Below are 12,539 nucleotides of genomic sequence, written 5' to 3'. Positions count from 1 at the left end.
CACAAAAGTGTTACGGACAGACCGACCGACAGACCGACCGACGGAGTGAATTATAGAGTCGCTTGCACGCGACTAAAAACATTAATTCCAAATTTTAACTTACACTTGTTCATTAGTTGTTCCTGTTCGTGGTTTTACTATATTTTCGTGTTTGCAATCATCTTAATTTTTTTTTGATTAATCAAAAATTGTTGCATTTTTTTATAATTTATTCTTTTATTTTCTTTTTCACGAACCATTCTGAAAACTCTTTACAACTGTAGTAATGTATCATATCTCTTTCCGGTAAAAAAGATCAATATGTAAACATCTACAGCCATTCAATTTTTTTTCCATATCAAGCAGTTGGTCTTGGAGAAATGGCTTCCGGAATCCCTCAGTCTCACACAGCACCAGAGCTCGGAGGAGCCCACTTTGGGAAACCCTGATGTATAATATATAGTCATTCACTTAAAAACAAAACAAACTAAAAAAAAAAACAAAACAACCCAAAACGAGTACACTTCACGCACTTGCATAAAGACTATATGTCTGCCTGTCTGTCCCCATATTTTCAAACTCTATCTCTTCCGAAACTAAAAGTCGCAGAGTGGCACTAGGGGTCTCAAATGATTGGATTTTTTTATGAACCGTTCTTTTATGGGTCTTTAACCGGTCAAAATAGTTTTAAGGGGTCAAAAATGGGTTAAAATTGAAAAGATGGTTATAGATTTTGTACATTCATCTTCTATAGCCCTTGAGCCCCTGGGGGGGGGGCATAGACCATCTACAACTTAATAGATGCTTTTGTAGCGACTGAGTTAATTTACGGGCTGAGGGTGCTGGCACCACGCCCAACCTTCCCTGAAGCTACACACAGCGCCTAGCCTTCCCAAATGGTTACCCATCTGGTACTTGCCAGGCTCAACGTTGCTTAACTTCGGTGATCTGGCGAGAACCGGTGTGTCAACGTGATTGTGCCGTATATGCATTCATCTTAGTTTATTTTTAAGTTTTAATTAGTTCATATGAGTGTCACGTTGGTACAGTGGTAACGTCACCAGCTTTGAATGCTTCAGTTTTGCTTTCGGCTTCAATTCTAGCTGATGACACTCAAATACTGTTTTTTACTTTTGAAATCACGACTCTATAATAATATATGGTGAGACCGAACAGGTTTGCTAATGCTTGCAGCCTGTTCGGTCTCACCATCAGCCAGAAGAAAACTCAAGTCATGGGACAAGCAACCGCCTCCCCACCCAGCATCACAATCCAAGGCACACCACTAGAGGTCGTACGCCAGTTTCAATATCTAGGCTCCACTACTTCAGACACCCTCTCATTGGACGTGGAGCTAAACAAAAGGATTGGAAAGGCATCTACAACCCTCTCTAAACTAACTAAAAGAGTCTGGGAAAACCGGCACCTTACCACCTCCACCAAGATGACCGTCTACAGAGCGTGCATCCTCGGTGTTCTACTGTATGGGAGTGAATCCTGGACTACATACTCAACACAAGAGAGGAAACTCCAGGTCTTCCATATGAGGTGTATACGTAGGATACTTGGTATCACATGGCAGGACAGAGTGAGTAATACTGATGTTCTGCAGAGAGCGGGCATCCTATCCATTTACTCCCTACTGCGTGAGCGACGTCTTCGCTGGCTGGGCCATGTGCGCAGGATGGATGATGGGCGCATCCCTAAAGACCTTCTCTATGGCGAGCTTGCCTCAGGCTCAAGAAAGAGGGGGCGACCCCACCTTCGCTACAGGGATGTCTGCAAGCGTGACATGAAGGCTCTCTCGGTGGACAGGAATACATGGGAAGCCTCTGCAGCTGACAGAACTGCCTGGAGGAAAATGATACGCCAGGGGATTATCATCAGCGAGAGGACCGTCCATGTTGAAAACGCTGCAAGGAGAGCTAGGAGAAGAGCGAGTGTACAGGCGGAACAGCCGGACGAAGCGGCAAATTGCATAACAACCTTCGTATGTCAAGGCTGTGGCAGACTATGCAAATCAAGAATTGGTCTCTACAGTCACACAAAAGGATGCAAACAGGCAACATCTTAATACGGCGCTGATCCATAGTCCTTTCGACTGACGGATGCCACACACATGATAATATATACGAAATCTGGACAAATTAAAATATCATATTTAAGCGTATTTCATGACCAACCAAAGCCCCATGACTAGTAAATAATATTTACTTTGATTATTCCTTGTTTGATTTCGTTTTAAAAATAACGAGCAGTTTACATTCAATTAAATTAATTTAATTATTTTATTTCTTGTTTATTAACGCCACTTGGAACCTTAACACCTCGACAATTACAAAAAAAGGAATGTTTCTTTTCGTGTTTATTTCGTTTCGTTTATCTCCGGTTTCGTTATTTTATTTTTGTGCGTTTGTGTTTTTCGACTGGATCGAGTGAAACCAAAAAAAGAATCTTTCATTTTTGTTTTTTTTTTATTATTATTTATTTAGCTGGGACTTGTTTTTAACATTTCTGTTTTGCTGGATACGTAGACAATCCCAATTCTAAAGAAAGTGTGGGTTTGGCTGCGTGATTAGAATGAGGGTCGAACAAACAACATATTACACTTATTGCCTAAGTTTGATTACCTTTCATACTCTTATTTATTAAACCTAGATTAATTAGATGAATTAGACCTAAGAAAGAGACCAGCACAGTTTTTTCAGCGGTCACTGTTTAAGATTTGTCTTTATAATTTCTTGTTTAAAATTTCGATGGTTTAATAAATACTAGCAGAACCCGTGGAAATTCTACGGTAGTTGACATTTTTTTTAGGTTAATGATAGAGTACTGTTGTCACATCTGAGCAGGAGCTTCTAGAAGCAGCTTATCCTGCCTTGACAGAGTTCAAAATAGACTTCGCAGCTTAGTGGAGGATTCCCTTTCCGCTTCCCTGCAACCTCTCTTTTACAGAAGAGACGTTGCGAGCCTCTCTCTTTGCTTTATCATTATTTCCATGGCAGGTGCTCGTCTGAGCTTCAATCTATGCCGCCCCCCTCGCACAACTTTCACGAAAAACACTCGTCTTACCAAAACCACTACCAATAAATTCCCACACCCTTTATCTGTGCCTAAACCTAAATGTAAATTCCATGAGCGGAGCTTCTTTCTTAGAACTGCACGCCTGTAGAAATCTCTTCCGTTGGCTTGCTTCCCAGCTAGCTACAATTTGATTGTCATCAAGTCCAATGTAAACAAGTTCTTGATGAGTCGTCCCCCTATGTAATCCAACTTACAAAAATTCCACTACCTATGTTAAAAAAGCTATAATCACATTGACTAATGTATATCCATTAATCCTTATCCTCGAGTGACCTCCGGGCCTTGATAGGTGGTGATTCCTGTGTAAAATAAATAAATAAATAAATAAAAGTAAAAATAATATTAAATGAAAATTTAACAACAGTTTCGTTTTGTTTTTCTGAAATATTTTTATATAAATTATAAATTAACAAAATATAATTATTAAATTAATTTAACAGTTGTCAGTTCACAATTTCCAAATTTTTAAAATTAAAAAAATTCTATAATAATAAAAAAAACTTACAGTTTCCTCTCAACGTGACATTTTTAAATTATAAAATAAAATAACCAATTTGGAACCGCAATCAGACAGCTATGTTTGTTTTGTTTGGGAATTTTTTGAAGAGGAAAAAGTTTTAATGATTTATAACTGACAAAGAGCGACTATAAAGAGGCCTTATTTCGTTCTCATTTTTTTAAAAATTCAATTTTCACCTCAAACAAAGCACAGTGCCACTTTGAAGTAGGGGGCTAATATCGGGGACATAAGTTGCAGGGGTATTATGACGGGAGATGAATGGCAAGATGTCTGTTCACATTACACTCGAACTTCTGCATGTCAGTACAGTTGGGAAAGCAGAATCCCGGAAGAGAGTTCCAAAGTCTAGCAGTTCTGTGGAAGAAACTATTGGAGCAGCAGGCTTTCTTACACCTAGGGATCTCAACTGTGAAGGGGTGGGATTTAGCTGCTTGTCTGGTTTGTCGGAGGTGGTCACGTCGTGGAGGTACAAGTGCTTGTAGTTCGTCAAAGCATTTACCATCAAAATACTTGTAGAACAGACAGAGGGATGCAACATTTCGTGGATGGGACCTAGATGACAGTTCAGGACTCATCAGGTTGGCGACTTTTATTTGAACCATGTCAAGAAGTGAGAGACTAGTAGCAGAGGTACCAGCCCAAATGTGACAACAATACTCCATACATGGACGTATGGTGGCCTTATAGAGGGACAGGATACTTTCAGGCGTAAGTAGTTTTCTAGCACGGTAGAGAGAGCCCACCTTCTTCGTAGCAGCCTTGGCAATGCTCTCAATGTATTTATTCCAGTTTATGTTCCATGTAAACGTTAGGCCGAGGAGTTTAAAGGAAGTACTTTCGGGTAATGTGTTTTTGGCCATTACTATTGGTGGTAGATAAGGTTTTTTGTAGTTATTGAAAGAAACAAGCTTAGTCTTGGCAGCATTGAATGGAACCATCCATTTTTGTCCCCATTCTACTACAGATTGGAAGTCATCCTCTAGTGTTTCTGCCATTTCCTTAGATATGTGTTTATTTGTTCATTAATTAATGTTTGCGATAATTATGTTTTTTTTGCGACACCAGACGTCGGACAAATAAATTAATATTTAGATTATAATTTATTAATTTTTTTCTTTTCATTAGACTTGCTTGTCAATTGTTATATCGTGTATTATCTCGACATGTTCTAATATCAGGATAGTATGTCCTGATATAAAGATAATATTTATCTCCGTAAATGCCCAACACTGACAGATAGTATGCAAGTCTTGTAGCTTACTTAGAACTGTGCTCATCTCCCGTTTCATCTCAATTGAAATCTTCAGATCACCCAGTTGTCTCAATTAAGATAAAAAAAATGTAATGTCCTCAGGTGTATCTCTCCATCACTGACTTGGATAATTCCCAAATATTTATAGCAGAATACCCCTCGAGAAATTCCAGCAAAAGCCTAACAGCTAATCGTGTTTCACTCCAGAATGTACTGCCGCCATTGCGCACAGCACTAAAACCATTATTTCTATTGCTTTCAACGAAAAAGGTGTTATGAAACTAAAGCTACTTTTAGGACTACCAGCAACCACTGTAAAAGAGAAATAAAGAATGCGAGAGATTTGTATGTACGTCTTGTTAAATGTGGCTGAGCAGCAACTGGTTCGTACCAGTTTTGGTGACTAACAAACAGGATCCTGCACAGAGGCGGTTCTCTATTCCAAACATCATCAATACCAACTGAGCAAACGTTCCGCACACAAGAAATTCTATTAAATAACACAGATCAAGTAAACCGTAGCGAAATCCGACTGAATTGGGTCTATTTCGTCTCGACAAGGGACGCGGTCATCCACCCTGCTAATAACCCCAAGCCGATATCTCACAAGTAGGAATTTTAAACTTGCAAGGACGATGTCATCCTGCAATGCTAGCCTAGCGAGCAAGTAGAAATAGACTTTTCCAGAATGTGAAAGATTATATAATTATTTTCAGAGCCAAACAACGTCGTAGCTCACAAGAGCCACGACAGCCAACGAATCGAAACCCTGCAAATAGATGTATTTTTTTCAGGTCTTGAATTGTAAGGTGTTCTGTCAAGTCTGTTGAAATTGGGAATCTTTCTGTAATACTTAAGAATACGCACGGAATTTTGACTGTAAGATTCCCTAGTTCGACAAGACACAGCTGAAGAAGATCGGACGTTACATCGACCGAAACCCTGTAAAGAAAAAGACATACTAAAGTAGAACAGTATTATTTGGAGTCATCAACTATTGTTCTCATCTTAAGTGTCAGTAGACCGAAGAATCCATATAATACGAATAACCAATCCTCATCTCAAAAATTCAGATACATGTGAACAATAGTCCGAAGAATCCAAATAATATTGGAGATCACATTGTTTTGCGATTTCCGGTTTTCTAAAAACTGTGGCTCAAAACACGGACCTCACTATATAACACCATTCCTAGTGTTGAAAACAAACAAACAAAACAAACAAACAAACAAACAAAACCCCGAAACTTTACATTTTCTATGAACCTTTAATTTCTGTTAAATAGCGACCTGCTGTGTTACGACTTAACCTCATATAAATGCAATTCCTAGAAGATTATTTAAAAAAGCTCCTTCCCCCCAAAAACAAAACAAAACAAAATGGAAAGACGCTAAAACGCGTGCAATACTCGCGTATCATGACATCAGGTGCATCTATTTTTACCACGTGGGTATTACGACTGTTCGATCGATCCACTGATTGCTCCCTGGGGAGCAACTTGTTCCCCTTCTGTGCAATACGCTCCCATTTTTATGTACCTTTTTTTTTTTGCTGGCATTTTTTTTTTTCATGACATTCCCTGGTGGCAATTTTATTTATTCGAATTGCACTTACAACATCAATACAAGCAGTTTTGTTCGGGTTCTTCCGTTCACATTTCTTTCTCTTCTTTTCTGCCTTGATGACGTTTTTCTATCTGTTTGTTCCTTTTTATAATAATAGTCCTTCCTTTCCGTTTCGTCTTGCCTCCCTTCCTTCTTTCCTGTCTCCCTTCCTTTTTATCGCTCTTTTGTTCTTTTTCTTTTTTCTTCTCTTTCCTATTTTATTGCCTTCCTTCCTTCATTATCTGATGGTTCTTTGCTGTCTTCTTTCTTCCCCCTTTCCTTCTTTCTTGTCTGATTCCGTCGCCTACTTTCTTTCTTGCCTTTCTTCCTTAGCCCTTTCATCTCTTTATTTTCTTTTTCTTTTTGGTTTTTCCCTTTCTTCACCATTTTCTTCTTTTCATACTTCTTCCTTTCTTCCCCTTATTTGCTTTCTTTTCTCATTTTTCTTCCTACCTTCATTCTTTACTGCTTTCTTTCCTTTTCCTTCTTTTTTCTATCCCTTCTGAGCTTGTTTTCTTCCTTCCTTCACTCTTTCTTGTCTTCTTTTCTTCCTTCCCGTATCTCTTCCTTTCTTCCGTTTTTTCTTTTCTTCTTTCTTTCTTTCTTTCTTTCTTTTTTAATTTCCTCCCTCTTCCTTTTCTTTCATTTATTTCATTACGTACCATTGCGATAATAAGGCGTGGCCCGTCTTCCTTCAGATGTTGGTGAAGTATAAGGTCTTAAATTATCGATACAGATGTTAAGTAATAGAAAGTCTTCTGTTTCTAGTATACGGGTTCGACAATATTTTTCGGACACTTTAGTATTCAACTTCCCGAGTACCATAGAGTGGCGAAATTCCTTCAATAGAATAGCATAAACATATGAAGACAATACCCGTAAATGGAAGAAAATCGATGAGGTAAGGAAAAATATTTAATTTTCATCCTTTATTACAAAACACACGCGACATTATTTTTAGGACATCGTTGGAGAACTGTACATAGTCTGTACTATCACGTTTCTTCTCAATAACTTTTATCAATCTCTCTTCATAATGATCAAACATATGCACAATAACATCTCTACGTGTTTCTATTAGTTGTTTTTTGGCATCTAGTATTCGCTCCCATCGTTGAGCCTCTTTCGTTATTTCAGGTCCATCATAGACAAGTTGCACACGCATTTCCCAAACATTTTTCATTAAATTTAGATCTGGGCTTTTTACAAGCCATTCCAAAGTAGTCATATTCACTTTAGCCATCCATTCTTTCATAAGTTTTGACACATTGATGCTGCAATTGTCTTGCTGTAGAACAAAATCATTCCTCATCTCTCTTCTTATCTTTGGTATCGCTTTCTCGTCCAGCAACTATTAGTATATTTCGTTTTTCTCTCGTCTTTTTAGCCACTCAAACCATATATGTCCATTAGAAAAGATCATACCCCAAACTATAACTCCTCCTCCTCCTAACATCTGTCGTTTGTTCAGTACAAGCTTAACCCTTCTCGACCAAGTACACCATCCATCGGGCCCATCAAACTTGAAACGCTTCTCATCAGTAAATATAACCTTTTTAAAATAAACATACTTTTTAACTACCTTTTAGCACACTTCAATCTTGCTGCTTTGTGTGTCTTTGTTAGTGCAATTTTTTCTTAGCGTTTGCATACTTCAAACCAATCCTATGCAGCGTTTTTTGTACTGTTCGGACGTTTACATCCAATTCACATTTCTCCTTCACTTTTTTTTTGCTGTAACTTTTTCTCCAGATGTCAAAAGCCGTGTCACAGTCCTCTTCATTCTCCTTTCAGTCCTCTTGCCAATTGATCTTTTCTGTCCTCTCTTCTTTTTCCGTTTGGAGTTTGTCTTCAGTATGTATTCGACCGTTGATTTTGACAGCTTCAAATCCATGGCGATCCTTCTGATGCTGAGACCATCTTCCCGCTTCTTCCGTGCCAAACAAACTTCTTTTGAATGCATTTTACCCCATTACACTTACTTGTTTTGCCAGTCAAATAGAACAGATACTTGATTCTAATGATGACAGCTTAGTGTACAAGAAGAAAATGTGCATACAGCAATATATAAATAAACATAGCTCTTAATAAAATAGGATGTTTTTGTCTTGTTCGAAAAATAGTGTCGCGCGCTTTCTATCGGGCATCCGATAGTCGTCAGGAGCAATTGTTATTATTTTCTTTTCCTTTTCTTTTCATTTAAGGCTTGGTGCATTTATAATTTTTTTTAGGGTTGGGGGCGAATGATTTTTATTTTATTTTATTTTCAGTTTCGATTTTCCTATTTTATAGTTTATTAATTTAGTTTCATGTTAGTAATTAAATACTGTTAGTATATTTGTCCCGGTGTTAAATGAGATCCGGTTTAAGAAGGGCTGTAGCTTTTTATAAGTATGGGTTCTAGTAATTTTAGTCGTCCTGTGTAGTTGTTAAGAAATCGAATTTTAGTGTTTTGCACCCACATTTATAGTCAAGTAAAAAAAAAAAAATGATAAATACACCAAGCCTCAAAAGAGAAGGAAAAGAAAACAACAACAATTTCTCCTGACGACAATCAGATGCCTGATAGAAAGCGCTTGAGAAAGATATGGCCGACAAACAACTTTTGGGCGCCATTCTATATAATATGCCTGCCGAAATTAAAAAAAAAAACGCTCAGCAAATAGAAAAGATATCCAACAAGTTTGGAAAAAGGAATAACTCTGTCGTGTTCAATCAAACGTGTATATATATATATATATATATATATATATATATATATATAGTATTAGTCAGGTCATGTCATATGCTACTGGTACCATGTAACCCAGTACTACCTGCCTCATAGTCGGGTCACCGGCGACTAAACTGGTTCCCCCACCAGACTTCTTTGGTGAGGAGGGTGGCTAGTCTCCCTAAGGATTAAGAACAAGACCTTCCAAAGGATGAATGAACCCTTTTTCGGGGTCAACGGTCAACTAGCACCGTGGGTGTTTGTGTGTGTGTGTATGTGTGTGTTGGGGTGGAGAGGGCTCCCGTAAGCCGTGCTGAAGGCAACCTTTCTAGGAGAAGCAAATCTCTGATTAGAACAAAAACATAAAGCGGGAGACCAGTGCCCGCATTAAGCTGGTATGCAGTTTAACTTGTTGCTGGCTATCTTGCTCTTGCTTGTTGCTGGATTTCAACATTTTGAGCCGAGAGAGAGACTTAGCTATCGTACAAAGCTAAAACTCTGTAACATCATCTGTGTATAGATACTCCCTCAGGCATTTTTCTATTAAAATGGTCCTGTGGCGATGGAAGACATTTTTGGGCTCATGGATTTTAAGGGTCTGAGGGAGTGGCACTCGTTTGACAAGACGCTGCAATCATCATCATCATCATTATATATATATATATATATACATTCATTTTATCTGGAATTACCATTCTTTGCATTATTTTGCATTCTTTGAAACTCTGCTGTATAAGAAATTATCAATCATCTTATGGTTATAGGTATTATGGCAAAAAATAATTTTACATGTAAATTTTTATTTACGTTTTTCATTGATGCTTCTTATATATATATATATAGTACAATAATTATTAAATAGCAAATTGTATTGCATATAGGTTATATCAACATCAAAATGAAAATAAGTACCTGCTAGAGTTGCATATAAAATCACATTACTAAATAACAACAGATATTTAATTAAATGCATTGTAAAATGTCTTAATTTACTTTCGGTGTTATATTGAGAACCATTTTTTAAATTTTTGGTTTAAGGCCTCACAGTTTTTTTCGCATTCGCAAATGGTTACAGACATTACCGGTACACAAATGAAAAGATACAACAAAGAATTAAGACACTTATGCCCGGGGCACTAATAACCAGGACACTCATGACCTAGATGCATTTCTTGCATTGACAGGGTACTAAACCGTCTTCGAAATCTAGTGGGCAATTTGAAATCTAGTGGTTTCGTTTCTCTGCTTGTCACAGATTCTTTGACCAAAATGAGTATCATCGCCTTCTATATAGTCCGGACCTTGTGACTTTTGGTTATTCCCTAAGCTCAAGGAAAACCTTAGAGGCTGTCGTTATGAAACAACTGAGGAGATGAAAGTGGATGTAAGTTGAGTTATTCACACGTTCAAACAAGCGGACTATCATGGGTACTTCTAGAAGTTGTTGGAACGGTACAACAAATGCACTGAAGCATGAGGAGATTACTTTGACGAGGAATTAAAGTTTCATGTATTTACTATCAATCAGAGTGATCCCACGAAAAAAGTTTGGAAACTTATTGAAGGCACCTCGTACATGCATGCGCGCGTTCCACTTTATTTTCGAAAGAAACACACATAAGGAGACATTCGCTGAGGTTTTTCAAGGTTTTATGATAAACAAACCAACGTTTACTGTTTAATTGTTTACGTCTTAACTTTAATGTGCGAACTTAACTGAAACGAGTGACATTAGCAGCTTTTACATGATTGGTGGTGGCTCGTTTGCATGACTTCCCCGGAGAGACGGATCTGAACATTTTAGTTTTATGTCTGCTCCTGATGTGACGTCATTCTTCATAGTCTCTCTGTTTCGTCTACAACAATTGACCTCTGTCCCCTACGTCAATTTCCATCACTCATCTTTCACTCAACCTTGTTCTTTACAGATCTGAGTTAACATGCACTCAGTGTGACCTTTGTAGAAATTCACACTAGCAAACCTAACCGACATTGACGTAAGGTCTCCAGTTTGTAACATTCATCCGCGTGCTTTTGTTTAGGTATTTTCTTCACCACGACGATGCACCCGCTTAACACAGATACGACACCCTTATGTTAGCCAACCCTACGTTATCAATTATTTATTTTGAAGGGATGCGTTGATCTTTTGCGTCAACACATGAGGTTACTTGGGTGACATTGAGAGGATTTGTCCGTACAGTCACCAGTTACGCTCCATTCGAAAATTAGGGTAACGTTTAAGGTTAAGATTAGGTTTGTTTAATTATATGTCGCACGTGCTCTCCCTTTATCGCGGCATTGTTTCCAACCGTCCTGGAATGAAGTGATGCCAAATTAGGAGAGAAGATGATTGATATTTCGCAACCTTGGCTTCACAAGACTAAAGGGAGGCCATGCGTTATATTAGTCAGAAAGGGTTCAAAGTTAAATCCCATTTTAAGATTAAATGTTAATGAAGAACAATAGATAGATGAACAGTCAGTGCTTCCTTTGAAAATATGGAATGTTACGTAACGTTGTAGCCTCAGTCACAAATTAGACAAAGAATAGGAAAGAACTTCAACTCGCCTTTTTTCCATTGTAACAACGGTATCTATTTACTCATTCTACCCACATGCGTATCTTCTCGTTATGGCTATGTCTCTCTCACACTATAATATACTCTAATCTTGTCTCTTTCCATGTTATAGTTCTTTTCCTTACAGTGACGTCAATTCACATTTTGGATGCATTTATATACTCCGCGCACTGTTACACATATGCAGTAGAAACTTGTCGCCGAGAAAAAAACGATAGTGATAATTAAGTTAAATATCGCGACGCCTCCGTTCAGTCTCGAAAGACAAAGGATACCCCCTGTAAGAGCAGTTGCGCATGTGAGGCAAGGGTTGGACAATGTCCAACCACACCTCTCCTGAATCGGCACTGTTTGAGTCCAGTGACAAGGAAAAGTCCAGAACGACTGGAAACAATGCCGAGATAAGCAGAGAGCACATACAGCACCTGGGAGCCCCAAATTGTCATCCATTTAGTACTGACCGGGTTCAACGGTACTTAACTTCGGTGATCCAGCAGAAACCGGTGTGTTAACGTGATTATGCTGTATATACAAGTTAAATAAAATATATTTGAAGATAACTGTCGTTGAAGTTCGCTCATTATGTAGTTTATTGTTTCGTCTCTTTGTTCACAAAATCTGCTTTGATGTGGTTGGTTCTAATCGTGTAATCTTGAACGGATGTTATTAGGGATTCAGTTTCTTTGTTTAGGTTTTTTTTTTTTTAAAGTCATGTTCAAGTGTTTCGTTAGTCTCATCTTTCATCTTTATGCGGCGCCCGTCCAGCTGTTTTTCTTCCCATTTTTTTCTTGTCTCATCGCTTGCCT

The 12,539-nt window shown here is 38.1% G+C and overlaps 1 pseudogene; it reads right to left on the bottom strand.

Annotated features, from left to right (window-relative positions):
• Positions 1–850: 850 nt before the first annotated feature.
• LOC145265914 (5S ribosomal RNA) lies at positions 851–967 on the bottom strand (annotated as a pseudogene).
• Between the last annotated feature and the right edge of the window lie 11,572 nt (positions 968–12,539).

This window comes from Euprymna scolopes, chromosome 40 (assembly GCF_053919585.1).
Source record: "Euprymna scolopes isolate OS-2025 chromosome 40, ASM5391958v1, whole genome shotgun sequence".
Lineage (NCBI taxonomy): Eukaryota > Metazoa > Mollusca > Cephalopoda > Sepiida > Sepiolidae > Euprymna > Euprymna scolopes.
Note: the sequence above shows the minus strand (reverse complement) of the source record. Positions and strands in the feature narration are given on the sequence as shown.